Below are 21960 nucleotides of genomic sequence, written 5' to 3'. Positions count from 1 at the left end.
GCAGCCTGACAATATAGAACAAAGGGAAATCTGGGAAAAGTGTGGTGGGTGGTATGATAGAACAAACAGAACTGGCAGGAAAACTTCAAGTTGTAAACTGAAAAATTACCAGAACTGCTGAAATTTCACTAGGGTTTATAACCAAGAATGCACATAGTGGAAATATAAGAAATAACTGGGGTTTATGCTTTCAAAAAACCCCAACACCTATTGAATAATGTAATTTTCTGCATTGATTGTAACTATAGCAACTAAGATTAAATGTAGGAAAATCATCTGTACCCGCAGCAATAATGAAACATCTGTGCATCAAGTCTTCAAATTACAAAGTTGTCACTTCTGAAGACTACTGGATCAAAGACTTTTATCACAAAGAATACCATCAGAACCTGAATTTTTTTCAAATGGCATCTGAAATCCTGGATGGTGCTTTGAGAACTAACAGCACTCTGCCTAGTAGAAGTAGTGATAATCTTCTGGCAACATTAGTGAATGCACCTCAAAAAATATGAATCAGTAGAATTTCATATAACAACTCTTTCTAATAGCAAAATTACTGTGATTAAGCTAAATGGTAAACACAGCAGCAGAGAAAAGGTCTTGGCAAAGAATCTCTTCAGAAGACAGCCAAAACAGAAATATACTTTTGCTACAGTAAGGTAAGTATGGAACAGAAGTACTTACCTATCATGCTCTGAAAACCTAGCTGTACAGCAAATTGCCAAATGGCCAGAAGAAGGGAAGATTAACTGGAGATCCTCATAGAAATTAAATACATTAATATTTATAATACTATTTAAAAGGGACTGGACAGACTTTTAACAAATGAAATAAAATGGTACAGTCTTCCTAGATCTCTTTTTTTTTTCTGTATAAGTATTTGTGGATATGAAGCAGGAGGGTGGGTGGGGTGTGTTTCAGTCTTTAACAATATTTTCTATGCATCCCGTGTAGATCTTTGCTGTTGCCAGCCTGGTCAGAAACATTTTTAAATACAGTACTTGTTGGAGTACAAAATGCTACAGCATAAACTCAGCCTATAGAGCTTTAGCTCAGACCAAAGAAGAGTTAATGTTCAGTTGCATATCCTAATTAATACACTAGCATGCAACTGAAATTTCTGCCACCCACACTTCAGTGACCTACTCAATATGAAAATTTCTATTTGCCATAGATTTTCCAAATCTTCCTACAACAGAACATACTCACATATTCACTTGTTGTGTCACACAGGTTTGCCATATACTAAAGTAATTTTTGCTTATATATTTCTTGGTGTAAGAATATGCTAATTGCATTCACAATACATCTCCAGTCTGGAGAAAAAAACCTACAAACACAAGACTTGTAGTTGGCCTTCAGCAGTAAAAAAAATGAGAGTCTAGGTATGAATGTTTTACTAGAAAGTCAATACCATGAGCAGACATGGTACACTGGCCTCTCTTGGTTTTGACAATTTCCTGGCAGAGGCACCAAAATAGTTCACCTATATGAAGAATACAAGAAATCTTATTAAATCTGTGCAACTCAGAAATTGCTGGAAATAAGGTGCTGAAAGCTTACAATGTTAAAACTTCCCAATGGTGGTAGATTTCTGTTGAAATCTGAACTGGGTTTCTTTTTTCCTCTGTGTATTTCAGTTTTTCTTGATCTTAAATACACAACTGTCACTAGTTCTAAAGGCAAAGTTTTCACGTATTTGGGGGTGGGTGGGTGTGCGTGCACATGCATTTTGCTACATGATCACGTCTTCTGAAAAGAATGTTGTATTTCTCCTCAAACAGTGGTATTATACAGCCTAGATGTTATGCACCAATTTTCATTTAGCATATCTTATGACAGAAGATGGTGAAATCCAGGCATTCAAACAATCAGAAATCTAAACAATTACTTGAATATTCCATAGAATTACTTCAAAATAAGTCTGCTTTTGCTGACTATTCCAGCTGCATATTATTTGTGGGGTTTTTATTACACTACAAAATTCTCAGAACATGGCAAATATCAACTGAGATACAAAGAAGTCAGAGAGATCTCTGATGATTCAATATGTCGTATGATGTCACAATTTTTTTCCACAGATTAGAATCAAAACAAGTCTTTTATCGTAGAAGAACTCTAGCTTCCAGAACTTAAAATTATATTTCCAAGGAAGAATATCCTAGACTTACTTTGCAGTTCAACAAAGAAAGAATATTTGGTAATAGGTATCATAAATATGAGTGATTAGATGGCAGCAATCTGGCATTTGCTTCTAGCAGACCTGTTCTTTGTCTTGCAGATATCTTGTAACTGCCACTCAAAACCTTAAAGATGACATTCCCCTGCCCAAATGGAGGTACTTGTGCCAGAACAGCTTTTCAAAAGTTCCCTTCAGAAACAGGCACATCATCTTCTCCTGAGGTAGGCATCCAAAAATCAGAGGCATTGCACCATCAAAGTTCCTTTATCTCTACACTATCAAGGGAGCAGATAGTAAAGACACTAGAAATTAGATACTAATCCTGTTCCTGCTCTGCAATTAACTCACTGACTTGGGGCAAATGAATTTTTTGTGTCTGAGTTTGCTATCTTTTTCATTGACAGGTCTATTTCTGCATATTACAGAGGAACACTGAAAGATCTGGCCACAATATTTGAAAAGCACGCTGATCTATAAATCAACCTTTGTACTAATACAGCAGAGAAATAATTATTTTTCCCCCCACAAGCACTGTTCTTAGCACTGTGAAAATACTGTGATTTCTTTTCAAAGCATTAAGAATCAGAAACTGCCACTGTTCTGCTTCAGCCTGCTTGCTTTATTTCTGGGAATCAGTGCATTCCTATATACGCCCTTCAAAAGGCTCCGATGTTCTGCAGCTGAGAGTTGATAACAAAGTGTTAGAGAAATCAAAGCTATCCATATGTTCATAGGATTTAAAAATCAATGAGTAACTCATGTTTTTAAAAGCATTATTGATACAATTAGAATCTCTTTTCAGAGATTCTGAAGACAGGTTTTTGTTTTCTTTTCTTATTGCCTGGCAATGTGACCTGTATATTCCCTGGGTGAGTGACATAAAAACCAGTTTTTCCTGTGAAATAAAATACCTGATGTTGGCTCTCCAGGTTTCCCATTGAGGGCTGTCAAAACTTGTTTGAAACTGGTCTTTGCTTCCTTGTTAGTAAAATAGGTATAGCAATATCCATTTTACTTTACAGACTAAATTTAAAGATTGCATCTGCAACATAGGATGTTATCAATATGTTAAGCATTACCAGATAAGTAACAGCTGATTTTGCCTAAAAAATGATCAGCGTTACTCACAATGAAGGAACAACAGGAATTAGGGTTTTTTTTATTTCGATTTTTTTTTTCCCCTTCCAATATATTACAGTTACTAAAATAAAGATCAGGCTGGAAATGTGCATGTATTTTTTAAATGGCTAAAATATTATTTTATTCTGGTGAGTAAAACTCAACTGTAACATATGATTGCCTCATTTATATTAACTAGCAAATGCATGATAAGGCATCAGCACTCCCTTGTTTTGAAACAATTCACATCACTACAAAAATTACTGCTTTTTTAAAAATGTGTAATACAAATATGAAAAGAGGAACTGGTCTAGCATTACACAGAAAATCACGAGTAGCACAAGAAAATAAATCAAAAGGAATAGTACCTCTTATAAAACCTCTAGCCTCTACTTAACAACAAGGCTATGTCTTATTTAGTTTTTCTAAAAGACTGACATTTCCTCCCAGTTGGACTGGGATTGTAACAGATAGATTCAGCAGATCCATGACAGTCATCTACCTTCTGTACTATTATTGAGGACTGATGTGTGGACTTCTCTGTTAAGGTTATGTATCAAATCCCAAATTTAGGGCTTTATCCCATGTAAAAAGGACATTTCTTGTCACAACCCACAGCAGTTGAAACCTGGTGCCACTGGAGACTAGATTTAGTTGTTCCTTCCTCTCAAATGAGTTAAAAGTCAGCAGGATTTCTGTATTTAAGGTGCAGTCAGCTTGTTTTAAACAATGCTAATACACAAGAAACAAAGAATGGAGTCAGATTAAACATAACTTGGTTTAATATAATGCATGTTCATCTTAAAAACTGGCAAAGGACAACACTGCAGTTACAACTAGCACATTCCAACCAAAGTATTCTCATGTCAAAATATTAATAATATTTGTATTATATATTAATGTATGTGTATTGTTATTAATATGCATAATAATTATATTCTATGACCTTGTCATAAGCAGAAATAATTTAGTCTCACAGCTAATGGCTTCAATAATAGCTTTGGTTACTGCTTAAGTTCCATCCTCAACTTTTTGAGCTTAAATCAGGCATATTGGAGGACAAGAGCACAGGTATAGCTGGGATCTGCAAGTGGAAGCCAACATAAAGCCTTCCCTTGCTTTTTAAGGAACGTACAAGCTATGATCTATGAAAAACAGACCATGTCCTTTCAAGTGTTCTGCTAGCAGGCATAGATAAGGTAGAAGTTTGTACTGAACTGGCTCTTCATGCCTTGCATCATCTTTTAACAACTCTGAGAAGGAATAGGACATAGCATGCAGTCTTGAGCAGAAAGATTAATCAATACCACTCCAAAAGCTCCAAGCTGTAAACAACCAAGAAAAACTGAGATTCCCTAACTCTATCAATTAAAGCAAAATATTGCAAAGACTATGTTCAAAATGAGTGAGAAACCAGCATACAATACTAGAGAATGACGACACAGATCCAGGAAGCAACACATTTCTAACTGTATCCAAGGCTTAACATCCTAAAAAGCAACGTAAAAAGAGAGACCATCAAGCAGATACCTTTGCCCATAGGACATTAACATGCACGTAGGACCTGGCTGCTAATGGCATGACCGCTACCTTGGCCGTGATTAGTTAAGTGACCCAAGACAACTAGCGAACAGCACAGACTTCTCTCGATTGAGTGAGAAGATCTAAAACCATGCAGTCAAAACCTGTAACAGCCATGCATTCCACAACTGCAGGCCACAGGTGGGCCTCTAATGCACACTGAACACCGTGCTGCTCTGACTCAGTAACAGGCACTGCAATGTGTCACCAGCAGCTTGCATGAGAATTTCAGTCTCCTTAGTGCCAGATGCCTGCCTAATGACTTACTGTAAGTTTTCTTCTTATAGACGGGCAGAGAAGCTACATTTGTTAAGGTTACAATTCCAGAGTAACGTGCAGCATTGGGACAAGCTGTCTTCCACAAATTTGCTCAGAAAACTTCCTTGCCAATGTACATTTCAGGTTAGTTTTGCAGGCTGATACCGAGTATTCTTGATTTAAAATATTATGGGTATACACTGCTTTGCTAGATCATTACTGCCCAGCTCTTTTTCATATGCAGTATTTTATAAGTGTGTGTCTATATAGTATACTATAAACTAGTAGTATTATATTCGTAGTATACATTGGCATAGTATATATATCATCTATACACTGTGCAGTCTCTCTATACATGCAGATAACGCACTTCTCTTACAGCAATTCTTACGAGCATCTTCTGTTTGCTTTTAAATTACAGATATAAGATTAGGTGGCTGGCTGTAAAAATGCCCCCTGCTCTTCTGATTATTTCCTTTGGGTCACCTCACCATCTGCTTTTGGAACAGATGCATCACTGTCTGGTGCTCTCATGAATACCAGCCGACTGCCTGACCTTACTTTGGTGTTATGCTAGAATAGCAAGTGGCTATACATGCTATACTTTTTGCCAACAGTCAAACAAGATTCATACCATCTTGAATTAGAACAATTTTCTACAGATTTCCACTGAACTGCTTTCATCAGACTTTGATGTAATTCTTTTTAAAAGTTAATGGATTAATGCTCTGAGCAACAAGGCCTTGACAGGAAATAAAACTAGTTCCATGGTTCTTTTGCACTCATTGGCTTCTTTCTAAATATTTTCCATTACCTTGTGATTTTGGAAATACAAACCATAATATGAGATAGAATTACTTTGTATCATCCCTTTCCTACCTAGAGGATTCTATCTCTTATGAAGAACTACCTTGGAGTATCACACTTACACAATGGCCAAGAGAAACAAAAAAGTTTCCACTTTCTCTTATATGCAACAGGACACGGTCACCATGGACAACGTAAGCTATTAAAGGCTTTAAAGATTCTATATACCAGGCCAGATACCCCATGAAAACCCCAGATTGTTTAGCAACACTGTTGTTATATAGACCATACAGGTCTTCCAACCAAAAGTGTCCAAATCTCCATTAATCAAACAACTAAAACTCACACAAGCCTCAGTATGAGGCTTATGTGCACTGAATGCAAAAGCAGGACAGATAAGTCTGCTGTGGTATTAACTGTATAATGACATAAGCTATCCAGTAAATAACAAGCTTGCATTTAGGAGTAGGTGACTTTGAGGATTGATGCAATTTGACATGCTCAAGAGTACCATCCTGTTGCCTGTAAAATGCTGCTTTGATTTCTCAAATAACAAAATATTTCAGTATTTTGTCATTTATACTTTCTTCCATCAAAGAGAAAAACAGAACTTAGAACTATTAGGTGTTTTCTAGAAGAAACTGACAATTTTAAAGACTTCATACCACTGAAATTTAGGAAGTATTTTCTGTTTACCTGTCCAAATGTGATAGCTCTGAAAGATAGGTCTGTTTACTTCATTCTCTCAGGAACAATAGTCTATGTTACACAACAATCCTACTGTCCCAAAATAACTTAATATAATACAGTATGATTAGGAGCCTCTGTTCACCTGAAATACTTTTCAGGAGAAGTATAAAGACAAAATGATAGAAACCATTCATTGTTTAAGGGCAGTGATGGCAGGCAGCACAGGGTTAAAAATTGACAGATACTTCTCTCAAGCATCTTTGCCAAAATTAATTCCTCTTCTGATTTGTCCAATAACATAGAAAATTATGTAAACAATTGATCGTAACAATAATGAGTTAATGACTTGCAGCCTTTTCCAACATCTTCTGTGCTGTACCTGAATAGTTACTTGTCAGTGTATCTGGTATCACATGGCCCCAAAAAAGCCATGTGTCAAGACGCCTAGCAGCTTGGAGATCAGGTATATATCTTGCTGTCTTTACTCTGGTCAAACATATTCAAGATAACACAGCAAGGATCACTTGCAAGCTACAGAGTGGTATCAGTCAGCCTTCCTTTCCACAGTGTACTTAGCACCTACCAACAGCAAGTCATTTGCAGTGACATGCACCAGACTGCAAAACAGTTATTTTTGTTGGATTGATTTCTGAACCAAGTTATACTCAGTACCTATAGAGTTCCAAAACCCAAATGTTTTGGAATTGTAATCATTACTCATGATGCTAAAAGAAGAGGATATGAATTCTGGTTAGTCAGAGTAATCCAGGGAAGCTTTCTTTACACCTACATGGCCTCCCCCCACCCCCCCCCCCCCCAAAAAAAAAAAAAGGTGCCTGCAGATACACTTCATATTAACTTCACAGTTTTCAAAGAAAAAATTTACTCTGGTTATAAGCAACTTGTCACTCAATATTTTCTGTTATCTTATTTGAAATGAGAAGCTTATCAAGGTATAGAACAACATTGAGATAATGGCCCTGTTCCTAATGGCTGCTAACTCCATCACAGTGCTCTGAACCTCAAATTTATTAGCACAGCAGATGGTTGAGATTTTTGACACCTGTCCCAGCAGTTTTGTTTTTGCTACAGCTTTCAGAAATTCACACACAAAAGCCATTTGTCAAAAACTAATTGACAAAAGTCAAGTTGGGTGAAATTATATTTGTTGAGAATAAATCTATTGCTAATAATAACTGGGTTTGAGTAAGGAAATATTTTTCTCTGGTATAGATAATCACTTCTCCATGGATATACTAAAAGGCAAAATTGAGAAATACACTCCAAAGCAGCAAGAGTTTATTATTTTGCATAAATAAAAATAAAACAATAGGTGGTTTATAGCACATTCTTTTGTGCCAAAACTAGCTAAGATTATTCACAGGTAATGGTCACTGATAGTATTCTCAGGTGGGTGCTTTGATCATAGTTTTGCTTCCCCATTTATGCAGAAAATGCGATTTGATTCAAACTTTATTTTTACATACAGAACTAAAACCAAAAAGGATTTTTTTTTGTTAATAGTTAGAGCACTCTCCAAGACATCCAGATGTATCTCTAGGGTAACACATCAATTTTATCTTGAGCTTCAGAGGAGTTAGTTGTAGCACACAAACATTTTAAATTACATTAGTTGTATTTGTTCTTTTCTGATATTCCTTTTACAGTATCACTTTAATCATTGCTCTGATTACTTCAGGATAAGGTACTCTTAAATGTTAAATGCTGAACTAATACAAATTGGTAACTGGGTAGATGCAAGAGCTAAACCTCAAAAAGATGGCAGAAGGGTAGTCTAATGGAAAGGAAAGGGTTAAAAAAGGGTTGAGGGACTTAGCCTAGAGTGCAGAAAGGAGGCTTCTTCACTAAGAAACTTAAAGGCCTTTCTTAACAGTTGTACTTCCTCTCTAGATAGTTTTCAGAGTAAAAGATGATACTGCTGCTCTCAGTCACCACAGCTTCCCGTTTCCATAATGAAAAACTTTATCAGGCAAATCAAGAACGCGTGAAGTCAGCATTAGGTTATGAGCTGACCATTACCCCTTGGGAAGAAAAACCCTGAGGTAGCTTCATGCATACTTTAGGTTCCTCCTCCATAGATGTCAAAGAACAAATCAACTGCCACAGCTGAATAAAACCAGAGAAGATCATTATGCCATTGAATATCCATCCCTGATTTAGCCATTCCTGGAATACCGGATAGAGTCCCATATCTCTCCTTTCAAAAAGGACATAGTAGAAATGGAAGTGGTTCAGAGAACAGCAGTGAGATAAAAGGTACACATGGAAACCACATCTGGTATGGACGTCCTTAAGCTAAAAGTCCTGGAGGTCAGCAACGTATTAGAATGAATTGTTAAACATACCTGACGTGTCACAAAAGAGGTTACTGGGCAAGAGTAACGCCTAGTCTTATCCACATTTGTTCCTATATTCATTATTATTTTCATTAATGAACTAAATCATTATTGATGACTAATTTAGGCATTCTGAATACCACTGCAACTCTCTGCAAATGTATTAATAAGCTACTATTTAATGAGTGTTCAAAAAACCAAAAAATATAGTAACAAGAATTCTCAAAAGATGGAAAGTTCTAATCTATTCCTCACGACTAAAAAAATAAAATACATTAAAACACGCAACAAACAGAAAACCCCAAAAGACATATCCTTTAACACTCAGTCAAGTTGTGCAGAAAAATGGCTAGATTTCTTTTCCCTGCTAAACACTTTAGAACAGCTAAAAAGCAGCCTGAAAAACATCTGTAGACCAATAAGCACGGCATCTGCCACAGGCACTGTGCTGACCTGACAGCACAGGGTTTCAGGACTTGTCAGGATCTTGTTTTGGCTTGAACTGTTTTCAACTTCTTTCATAATAAATATGTAGAGGGCAAGTGACTACTTCCTCCATGTGGGTGCTTAGGTCTGACAGTGCTGTGGGTGGGAGAAGCCTGGCACCTCAGGGTCATCCTTTTGTAACAAAAAAATGCCCTTTGTGTGCCCCGGGGCCAGGGAGGATAGGGTGTTGTGGTCTGCCTTCAACTGGGAGCCACTGAGAAGGAAGTAAACCGTGATAAGAAAAGGTGTAAAAATAAGTCAAGGTGCACCTAAAACAGAAGAGAAAAGGGCTTTCATCATGATTATTATACTCCGCCTGGCAAGGACCCCAGGATGCTGGCAACACATTGCAAAATACAACTCTGTTGAAGAAGATCAACCTTATGCTCCAGAGGGACACAGAAAGTGTCAGTATAACTGAAAAAAAACAAGGCAGATACCAGCAGGGGTATTTTTCCCATAATATAATTTTGACAACATTTTCCCGTAAAAAGCTTTTTAGTGCAAAACATTTAATAAGGAAAAGACCACTTGGGCAACAGTAAGCTAAAAGCAAAAGGTTTTTTTAAGTTCTACCATGATGCCTCATAAGAGTCAGTGTAGAAGACTACAGTTGCCCACTCCCTTCTCACTGCAAATCAGGGAAGGTACTGCACCATGCAGCTAAAGAGACTGGGATGCATCAAGAAAGGCAGAGTCCAGCCACAAGGGCTACCTTGTTAAAGCTAAATACCTGAGGCACTGGATTTGGTTTTACAACCTCAAAGATTCACTTAAAACCAAAAAACCCGCCCCCAAAATCCCCCCCAGGATACCACGCTCCTATGGAAAACAGACACATACTGCAAAAAACTACCTTTAAAAACACAAAATCACAACCAAACCCCAGTTCAAAGGAACACAGGCTGAAGGAAAATATTAAGCCAGTCAGTCTTCAGTTATTAAGCAGATATATGTCATTCTCTGTTATTCATGAGCACATTTATAACCATTAACTATAAGAACAGAAAGTTTGAAATGCCACACAAAGCATGAGTAATCTCACACACAAAGGATCCATAGAAAGGAGATGACTAAGCCTACTACAGACACACATCTGGCTAACCTGTAACATCTGAAACCCTATTCAGAAAGTTCAATTGCTTCTTATAACTGTCTTTAATTGAACAGATGGACCACAGACAGAAATTACTAGCTTCCTGTGTCAGCTCACTGAACTTCTAGCAGTTGTGAGGGTAGCTGGAGCTATGCTAACATACAGACTTTTCACCTTTGTGGTTGCCTGATGACTTCTTAAGGCATGAAAACTTGTCCTCAGCATGCTTACCTGTGCCTGAAAGTGCACTGAGAAGTTTCCTAAAGGTGCAGATGCTTTAATGTTTTAAAGAACAATAAGATTATGGGAATATTCCTATTTGTCATACAGTAATGCATTGTTTACTTTCATATTGTTACCCAGATTAGTATTGTACTACACAACCAAGCAATGTATTAGAGATTACTTTCTGTTGTTTGAGTTTTCTTTCATTTTAATAACACTAACTCCCCTGTTACATTTTCAATCTGGCTGGAAGAGAATGTGTAATTTGTCTCTAAAACAGCATCCTGGAAAATGGAAGGGAAAAAACCTCTCTACATCTCTCAAGGTTCATCTTTAATAGGGATATGATATGGGAGTGTAAACCATCCTTAAACAAACTGACTCTGCCCCATCCACTGCTTATTGGAAAAGGACAGCTTTATCAATTTATATAATGTAAATCCCATACTTGAAGGAGCAACTGTTTAAGACAACATGACCTTTCACCTGCTATCTCTGTGCTGCCTTCTGTATGTTCATGGTTATCAAACTTCCACAGCTGTTCAGGATGTTTGCATAGACATACTGCCTTCAGCACACCTGCAGAAATGTAATATACATTGGAATATAGAATACACTATAAACTTTTCTGCACAACTACAAGGAAACTCACTATAACTACTAGTTATATCAAGTGCCATTGGGAGGAAGAAGTAGTAAAAAACTTCTTTCTCGTTTCCACATATGCAGATACAACTACTACCACATTCTTACATGGAGAATAGGAGCTTATCGCTATGATGAGACCTTAACAAGTAAACCGATAAATATTTAAGTAAAGGGATTGTGAAGGAATGGAAGTGAGCTATGTTAATCTCTATCAACTGCTAACAGGAATCCCCAAACAATCTGCTTGTGTTCCACAGAAAAACACTGCAATTTACTTCAAGCTTCATAGAGGGCCAGTTTCACTACACACATACTGAACACAATTTGGGCAGACTTGCACAGTAAGAAAATGCAGAACCATACATCAGAAGAAATATATTCATAAGATATATATGCATGTATGTATTTACTAGAACTATACTCTAAGCCAGAGTTTGTCCTCTGTCTTAAAGTAAGGCCTCTGACATATTATGCTGCCAGTACATTACACTATATATCACTGTCCCATAACTCACATCACCTCAAACTAATTTCATGCCCACTCTATTATTGTGGCTACAAAGAACAATTTTAAGAGAATGATATAAAATGATCTCAGTCACCAGTGTTCTCACTAGTTGAGGAGAACTGGGAAGACTTTTTACTGTAATACACAGAATATACTCTGCTGTAATTGCTGGCCTGTTCATTTTAGTCCCCTGATGGCATTTACTGAAATGCCATCAATTTAAATTAGTTTTTATAAACTCTACAGTCTGGGACTTTGAAACAGCATCCTCTCTCCAGTATTCTTTTTCTAATATGTGGCAAATTAATTAATATCTGTTAAAACAAATAGAAAAAGTAAAATAAATGTAGGTTATATATTTTGTTTGTTCTGAGGTGGATGATACCACACGAAAACATAAGTGGTAGCTGCCCCTATTAAGTTTTGCAAATATACGTGAACCTGATACAAAGTAATGTACTTGCCTAAACCATCCATACAATCACAATGCCAAAAAACCCCAGACAGACCAGTTTACAAATGGTGCCTATCAAACAACATCATTCAGAAGAAAAACAGCTCCTTTGATCCTTTCAAAAACCAAACAAACCCAAAAAACCCACCATCCTAGCCCCCCCAGCTTTCCTCCCATCCCTTTTTCATCTGAGCAAGACAAGCAAACCAAAAGCCACGGCTACCTATTCCCATCAAGCAACAGCAAGATCAACAGTAATTGCTGTAAAAGTTACAGCCTGCTGAATTTGAGTCTCACAATATTGCTTTGTTTTCTATTTTATTATTGCCCCTTGGATTTAAAAAGCAGAGAAATTTGGTTCATACTACCTTCTTATTTCTTAAGTATTTCATATCACAACAAATTCCATTTTTATGTGTGTACATCAGTGAAACAAAAGACAACTGCTTTGATTATAAGCACAAGAGACTGCAAAACACTGGGAAGGGCACAGAAGACGATGCAGCATTTACTTCTGACAAGAAGAATGACTTTAATGTCCCTATGCCACCCTCCTTACAAATTTCTTTCTACCGAGGACATTAATCAATGTGTGTCACTGACATGGCAGTAGCTGTCAACCCTCTTGGTTGTTACATTGCTATAGAAAGCCTCCAGTGCAGCTTCACCCAGAACTGATACCACGAGCTGAACTCAAGAGAGCACACTCTCTGTATCAGTTGTCAATGGATAGATGATTTAGACTTACCTGCTTTGCTGCGTCACCTTCCCTTTTAGGCTGGGTAAGCCACTTTTAGTGATCCAATACAAATATAGGAGATTTTTATTATTTTTCTCTTTCACTGAAAGACATTTTCATTACTTTTTAAAAAAAAATTTTTTAAGAATGATTCGGTGACTCAGAAAAGATACCTGAAGATCGCTCATACACTATTAGTTGTGATTATTTCTTACAGCATTTGGCATACAAGATTTCAGCTTTGTTTACTGAAACCCATCTCCACAAGTGCTTGTATGACCCCCATTTCTTTCACTGGGTCATAAAAGAAATTTGACATCACTATCATCTTCCCCTTTGCAAAACTGAGGAAAAGACAGATACCAAAAGACTTGCTACAATTACACCAGAAAATTATGGCACTGTCTGCAATAAAAACTGAATTTAACAAATTTCAAACCAGTGTCAATACTAAGTCAGCCTCTTTCATCTTCTGTTTTTATTTCCCAGCTCAATTACCCAAATTAAACAAGCAAGAAGTCACCTCAAACCACATGTCCTGAAACTTTGATTTACACATGAGTAGACAGGTCAAAACCACCACAGGTGGAGACAGTGCATCTACAGAGTGTAATTAGGATATTTTAAAACTGCAGAACAGGCTATTTTTATGAATTCAAACCTAATTTACACAGAAGGCAATGATAAAATAGCAGTAAGAAACTTTAAAAATGCCTAATACCTAAAGAACAATTCTTTAATGAAAGAAGTAAATTCAAAAATGAGAAGAAATAAAACTTCAATTACAATTAAAACTTGCCAGCTCAGCCTCTCATCCTTCCTTCAGTCTTTGGGTAACATAGCTTACTCTTTATGTATTATTTTGTTTGCTATCGCTATCATCACTGATCTCAGAGCATTTCAGAGCTTGTAAAATTATTTTTTCTTACTGTTTTCACTGAGCTAACAAATTGCATTTTGTATGTGCATACAGAAACATTTCAGTACCACAATTAACAGAACTATAATCTCCCTCTAGCAGAGTACCTTAAACATTTTGAAGCGTTCAAAGTAACTCTATCGACATCACGGGATTACTTGCATATTGCCCATAGGGGCACTGCTTAATCAGGATGCCTGCAATGACACACACTGCTGCTAAACGCAAGATTGAGCCTCCAGATTACCCTGCTCTAAGGGCTCAGGTAAAAAGCACACTCATTCCTCACAGAAGGGTGACTTTTTCCAGGCAACCCCTGCTGATGGCATTGATGAGATCTAGAGGTTGCCCTCTGAAGCAGAAAGGAGAAATTGGCTCAACAGGTAGGCATTAAATGGACCACTTGGCTGCAACAAAGACAGTCACAGCTGAGTGAAAAAAACATCAAGAAGAGTTAAATTTTTCTGATGTGTTGAAAACAATTACTTTTTAGATTTGAAGTAATTATTACTTCCTTTTAAAACAAGCCACACAGCACTTAGAGGAGAAGGAATTGTTACACTGCATTCCCACGTGCATAACTCCTACAATCCAAGTCTACATTCCTGGATGTAAATACATTCCCCATCTCAATAAATTATCCAAGTCAGACTACTGAGTTATCACTGTAATGTCTCGAAAAGAACTTAATTCCAAAACAGGGTGGGGTCTGCCCTCCCCCAGCTTCTAGGGTAAAATCCAATGTCATTCCAGTCTTTACTCCCTTTCATAGTGTTCCTAGACAGCTGAGCAAGAAAGCTTCAACAGTAAAGACATCAGCAGTATATATTTTAAAAATCAAATACAGGGTATACATTACAACACAGGCCTGTCAACAAGAAGTGAGCTGTAAGCTATAGAGGGAGAGAAGCATAGATGATAGCAACTGATAGGTTATGAAGACAGCTTCTCGTAAGCTAGTCATCCATAATCAACTTTATTAAAGTTTCCTTAGTGACTTTTAAGTTTTTTCAGTACTCGCCAGCACTCTGTCTTGCAAATAAATACATGTCTCTCCTTGCAAAATTCACCTGTTGGCACTCAGAAAACACAGCACTTTCTACCAATTTAGAAGCTTATCAACCACACAGCACAACAGGTAAATAACTGAATCCTGCTTTTTTCCTCACTCCTCCCAACAGAAGAATAATTTACAAGTAACCAGAGTATTGCTTTGCTCTAATGTGCAATAAACTCCAAATGGTAACAGTCCCATTTCAAGCATTATTCAAAAGGGTGCTATAAGCAGAAGAACTCACAGGTTGTGGAGGGAAGTGACAAATGAAAGTCCTTTACATTCATCACTATAGTCCCTTCTTCTGTTTGCTGCTTAAATGTGGGAAAACACACAGTTATTACCTGGGAGCAGGCCTGGAACAATATATCTGATAATTTGAATCTTCCTGATGCTCAATGAAGTGCTAAGGCTTGGACAATAAGCCCAAGCCAGAGTTGACCTATAGATGAATCCTGTACATTTTATAACTGATAATCATTGTGCTAATAGGTATTATACTAAGTTATAGCAAACCAACTATTCTGATGTAAAAGGTGGGAATACTGAAGCCTGAGCAACAGGCCCTGAACTGAAACTGCTAACTCTGTATGTAGTCATTAGTGAAATATGCATAGAAGATGTAGCTTAAACATCATAAAACATGTCTATCTTGAATGTATCCTTATATTTCTTTATGTGTGAGCAAGATAACAAGGCCACAGAAACAGTTGTCTGGCCTTGTGACCTTGCTCATAAATTAACTAGATAAGCAGGGAAACTCCCTTAGCTTCTCCCTTAAGCCCTGGCCAGGCTCTGGGGGGAACCTAACGTGAGACGAAAACCAGATATTTCCACTTAAAACAAAGGTGCCAGCTATTCTGGCTTACTGATTTTTAGGTATATAAGGCTGGACCCGCTCACAGCGACTTTGGAAGCCTCACCTACGGGTGGACGCACCGCGTAGGATTTCCCACTTGCCGGGACAGGCTCTCCAAATCCTCGCTGTAACCGGGGCTCCCCAGCAACTGCGGATCTGGATGATGGTAACGTATGCGAGTGGTGATGGATCTTTCTTAATCACTATTCTCTCTCTCTCTCAGGTAGTAATGATTTGATGCATTACCCTGTATTTTCCTATTTGTTTAAGTGCACTATTCTGTCTTTTCTTACTGTATGTTTTCTGTATTATTCTGTTACATTATTTAGTTATTTCTAGTAAAATACGCCTGCTCTTTTCACTCTGGTGTCTGAGTTTAATTGATATCCCTGATCAGCAAAACACTCAATTAAAGAAAAAGTTAGAGAAAGTCCATTAAAGTAATTATTACTACACTGATGTAAAACAAGTCTTAGCTCAATTCAACAGCACAGAGCTTTAGAAAAACAGAAACCTGGTGAAGTTACGATCAACAAAATTTCTTCTGGTAGTTGACAGTTGGAGAACTTGAATTTGAGAGTAAAAAAGTATATCCGCTTTTTATTAAGGGACTAGCACGATGGAAGTTTTTTACACATTGCTGCAGCATGAAGTGATATGTAAGGGAAAGGTGGATGATGAGAGCCACTAGGTCTGTAAAGTGAAAAGCTTAGTGGTAATACCTAATTAAACATGTACAAGAGAGGATCTTCCAAGTCCATTGATGAAGGACAAGACCAGAAGTCAACATGCTACTGTTGAGATGTAGGACCATTAGCGTGGCTACAACAATTCTGCTGCAGGAAATAAAAAATAAATATATATATGTATAGAGGCAGTTGTCCCTTTGCAGCTCCACAACAGGCTGGAACATTTTAAGCCCTGTCTTTCACATTACTGTACACATTCCAGCCCTAAGACTGTGAATATTATTATTTGACCTAATTCCTAAGAGGAAAAAACCCACAAGTAAATATTTACTATGCTTGTGAAAATGTATGTAAACTCTGTTAATTTATAAGCTTCCACTATTTGTTAACACCAAAACAGTCAAAGGTGTTTGCTGCTTTGCTTTTCAGTAAGGATACTATTTCCATTGCCTGCTCATAATTGCATTAAATTGTAAAACATCCGGCAAGTGTAAAGCAAGAGGATAAGCCTGAAATTCAGACAACTAGAGGTTTAAATAGAGGAAAATATGCAGACATGGAAGGATTTTCCCTACACTATCCTCTGGTGCTTTCCTCATTACATGGTTATTGTTTCCCTCCCTGCATCAGCCTATTCAGTTAATATTGACCAGGTGCTTGTTCCATCTTTGCTTCTTCAACATGTCTCAGGCTATGGCCTGAATTCCACCAAGTCCAGAGAACTGCTCCAATTTAACACTGGCACCTAGGAGGCACCCAGCCCTGTTCCTTGGTGGGTGGCAGACCTAGTATCAACAGGAACTATTTTTGCAGGAGTTGCAGTCCAAGTTATGTAGCCAGAATTAATTCTGGAGTCCTGGCCTTACCAACTGTGCTACGGAATCACTGCATTTCCTAGGGATAAGCAAAATCGCTGTTTCTAAGCTACCTTTCTCCACAGTTTCCAAGGTTAAATTAATTTTGGAAACTGTTTTTAATATTTACTAAAAGGCACTACATGAAAGGTTTTTTTTTTTTAAAAAAAGAATCATTGTCCAGCTGCTACTTTGTAATACTTGCCTGCATTTATTACACAGCCATTAATCAAGCATTGCTGATGATAGCAACATCTTCAACCCAGTACATGACAGAAAGCTTGTTAACACTATTTAAATGTAATACTGGCTTTATAAATGTGTTTTCTAAATAGAAACAACTTTTGCCTACTTGCCTCCTCTAAATAGGGCAGATGTGTATCTCTTTAGTAAGTAGCAATCCTTACATCCACAGTTCATCTAAAACATATGAAGTCACAGTTGTGCATGCAAAGCTAGGAATTATATGCATGAATCTGTACAAGCCATATATTAAAGTATTTAAAGATGAATTTCAATATTGATTTCCACAGTATACTTATTTTGGCTCTCTGCTTTATGTGGATTTGGCAGACATGAAGCCTGTATCACTACTTTACAATTTTTTTTATGAAACTTCAGTAGAAGATTTTTAGCGTGTAAAAACAAAGAAGTCCCCCCTCCAGCTTCCCACTGAACATCCTGTGTAAGTGAACACAAACCTGTTTAAATATTATGCATACTCGAAACAGCAAGTACAGGTTTCTGAAACAGAAATTAAAGCCCTCCCTCTGCATTTAATTATTAGAAAAGGAATTTTTTTTTGTCTCACAAATGACTATAAACAGAAAAATGGTGATCACCTATGAATACATTGTTACTTAGCTGCTGTCTTCTCACAAACGGATTACTTGGCACAGAAATCTTCTTTATACGTCATAACTGGTTTAACTTGCAATTATTTAAACAAGACCCTTCCGTAAGCCCATTTCCTAAGCTGTTCAAGTAGATCATTTTACAGAAGTTAACTTCATATTGAAAAATCAAGAAGGTATAGATTTTCATGACTGCCTTCCTGTATTCAGATATCTGTTTTAAAGGCCGCTATCTTTCACCACTGTTTCCCTCAGTCACAAGTCTTGCTGATGAACTACCATGATTTGGTATCTCAGACTCCTCTTGTATTTGAAATCAGCTCTTGATCGTAGGGTTTTGGCGCTGCAATTCAACTATGTCCTAGTTCTCTTTCCCTCTTATTTTGAAATGGGTTATTAGGCCTGTCTCTTAGACAATAAGATAAATAATAGCAGTTGAGTTTATTGTATTTGAAGGTCATTTTTCACTCCACCTTCAGCAATGTCTATTCACAAGCTGACCAACATCTGTTGTGTAGAAACCGTAAATTCTTTATGGGAATATAATTGAATCACTAGACAGAGGAACACCAATATGAAATACATTGCCATTAATTCCCTTCCCCTCTTCCAAAGTTCACAATCTGCTGGGAGAGGTTTGTTAGAATGATGTATGTATTTAATTTAATCCAAATGGGAAATACAATAGGTTCCAAAATGTTAAGCATACCACGGCCATTATTACCATGTATTAGCTGTGATCCACAATATGACCCCACATTTCCCCGATAATATAGCGATTTCTATTTCTCCACAGTTTATTATTTTTCTTCTTCCACCTTAATTCACACTTAGCTGCATATATCTTCATTATACAACAGGAAGAACACCTGGTTCTCTGTCCTTCTGGCAGCCCCTATAATGACTGCTTTCAGACAGGCAAAAACGAGATCAATGTAGGAAACAAGGTTCTGTTGCTGCTGTAAAACTACCCTTCGAGTCCCTGGGTTGCTTTTATCTCTTGAGCTGCTGGATAGGACATGTGACAAGAAATTTAAGAACAATGTTGACGTTCTTTTGTAATTAAATAAGCTGGGCAGATACAATCCATTAAACTCCCAAGCACACTATACAAGCAATGATATCCTAAGATTCCTCTTGCTTTAACCACAAACATTCACAGAGCAAGTACCTAAATATCAGCCAAATTGCAACTATTAGTTTCATGGCTTTTTCACAACTGCTTGGTTCCGACCGGTACTCATCCTCATTAGTAATGAAGTGCATTCGATTTCTACTTTGGATTAGCCAGGGTTCAGCTTCGAGACACGATTTCTCATTACGTTTTCCTCCATAAAGCAAAGTGCCTAGAAGTCACTATATAAACATAGCAATACAATCCTGTCTCATTATTCATTTTCAGGTGTGAAATTCTGAACTCTTGGAATCTCACTGCAAAACACACATATTTTATGACATTTTTTGCCACAGCAGTGATCAAATGTTCATTATCCAATATAATTCCATTGATCCCTTTCACCCCCTCCATTCTAGATGGGAGCTCACCCTATTTTAAGTATCATCCTCAGTCTTCATTTCTAGAAAAAAAGATGTTGCATTTGGTAAAATTAATGTATTTGATATACAATCAATCTAACAACATATTCTTACAAAATTGCTCTGCTAAGGGCAATACACTCATCTCAGTGCATGACCATTTATTGCTATGTAACTCAAGCACAGAATACATCAAGAAAATGAAAAACAAATGCAATTCCAGTGGTATCCAATACACTTATTCTTGCCCTACAATTCACACAGCTGTTGACAAAAGTAAGATAGGAACCACTACAATCTAACCAGAGAATAAACTAAATAATCATAGTTCACTCCCAACTTAGTCCTCAGAAGCCTCTTACGTAGTTTTTAGGACACAGATCTGTCCAGTAGATGCAACTGGGTTGCGAGACATGCTTGAAGGTGTGTCCACATTCTAACAGAATAAAGAAAAGGCCGTTAACTGCAGTTTTTCTCATTGTTCAGGACTGGAATATATGTTCCATTATGAAAAGGAAATAACCATCACACAAGCTGTCCACAAATTTCAATTTTCTTCTCTAGTTTCTACAACTGCCCTGTACACTTACATTAATACATCTAACAAAGTTTGAAGCCTATTTACAATAGGTACATGTAGCTATCAGCTATTTAAACTTCTAGTGTCTGCCTCCTAAAGTTCACTTTGTCTTCTGACTGCACTGTAACTGTGAAAACCTCATTGCAAAATGAACTATAAAATACAACCTGTAAATACTCTTATTTATAGGAAGATAAAGAAATATTCCATCCAAGAAGATGGAAGAGAAAATGGCATATTCTCTTCCTTGGACAGCATATTCTTTTCCTTGGACTACAAACTATACCTTAAAGACTACTCTCATCAGGTTATGTGAAAGAAGTTTTCTTGTGGACTGCTACATACCGATAATTTATTTCTGCAAAATAGATACTACTTTTCCTTTATGAAACAGGGTGAGAGCACTGCACTTAGGTTTGGCTATATTTTTTTCTCCCCTTCCCCAAACACAGTATACTTTAGTGAAGATTCAATTTTAACATCATTTCATACCTTTAAAGATACAGCTTTGCACTTACAGGTTCCTACATAGGAACTGTCAAATACAAAAAAAAAAAAAAAAAGTGGGGGGAGAATTTTGCAATCACTAGCATTTCTCCCCCTAAAACATTCTATGGTTGCTACTGAAGTAAAGCTGCAGCAAAAGAAGTTGGGGATTTAAGTCTGTGCCTTGAAGCCATTTTAATTAGTTAAATAACAGTGTCCATTCCTCCTTTAAACACAGCAGAAAAATAAGGTATTCTTTCCTAAATGCAAAAAAAAAAAAAAAAGAATCTTTAAAATTCTTTCCAAAAAGGTCTTTGCCTGAACAAGACTCCCAGCCATGTTCTTCAGGGACGGATGTACATTAGTGCTTTGTATCATACTTTTAAGTGTATCTGTCTTCAAGTGATAGATTCCTGACTTGGCCATTCATAATTTAAAACTGCCATTCTCACACAAATAATATCAGGATACAAATAAATACGTGAAATAAACTGCCCAAACTAAGAGCAGTGGGGACTGCTCTTAATATTTTTCACAAAAAAAATAAAAAAACAGCAGCTTCGAGAAGGCAACAAACTGAAAAGGTTATCACCTGCTAATAGACACACCAGTTTGCAGGTGAATACAAGCCAAAGAACAAGTTACCCTTGGCTAGCTTTGATCACAAATTAGAGGAAGACATTTATGTGCACAGGTGCACACTAAACACCATTTAACTTGCTTTGAAAGAACATAAATGGATTGACAGCTTATACCAAAATTATTTCCATATTTTTAAAAAAACCTGCAATATTCTGTTCTGAAAAGGAGTATTTGTGGAAACAAGTTAAGTTCTAACAAGAAGTTTGTTGCTACTTTTACTAGTGATGTACCATTTAGAGATGGGAGGGGTAAGGTAAAGTCATAAACTCTCAGAAGTACAGAACTCAGCTCCTACTCTGCCAGTAAGTTCAGTTCAAGGGCCCCCATTAGGTTATCT

Source organism: Strix uralensis, chromosome 4, assembly GCF_047716275.1.
Source record: "Strix uralensis isolate ZFMK-TIS-50842 chromosome 4, bStrUra1, whole genome shotgun sequence".
Taxonomy (NCBI): domain Eukaryota; kingdom Metazoa; phylum Chordata; class Aves; order Strigiformes; family Strigidae; genus Strix; species Strix uralensis.
This window is presented reverse-complemented; position numbering follows the sequence as displayed.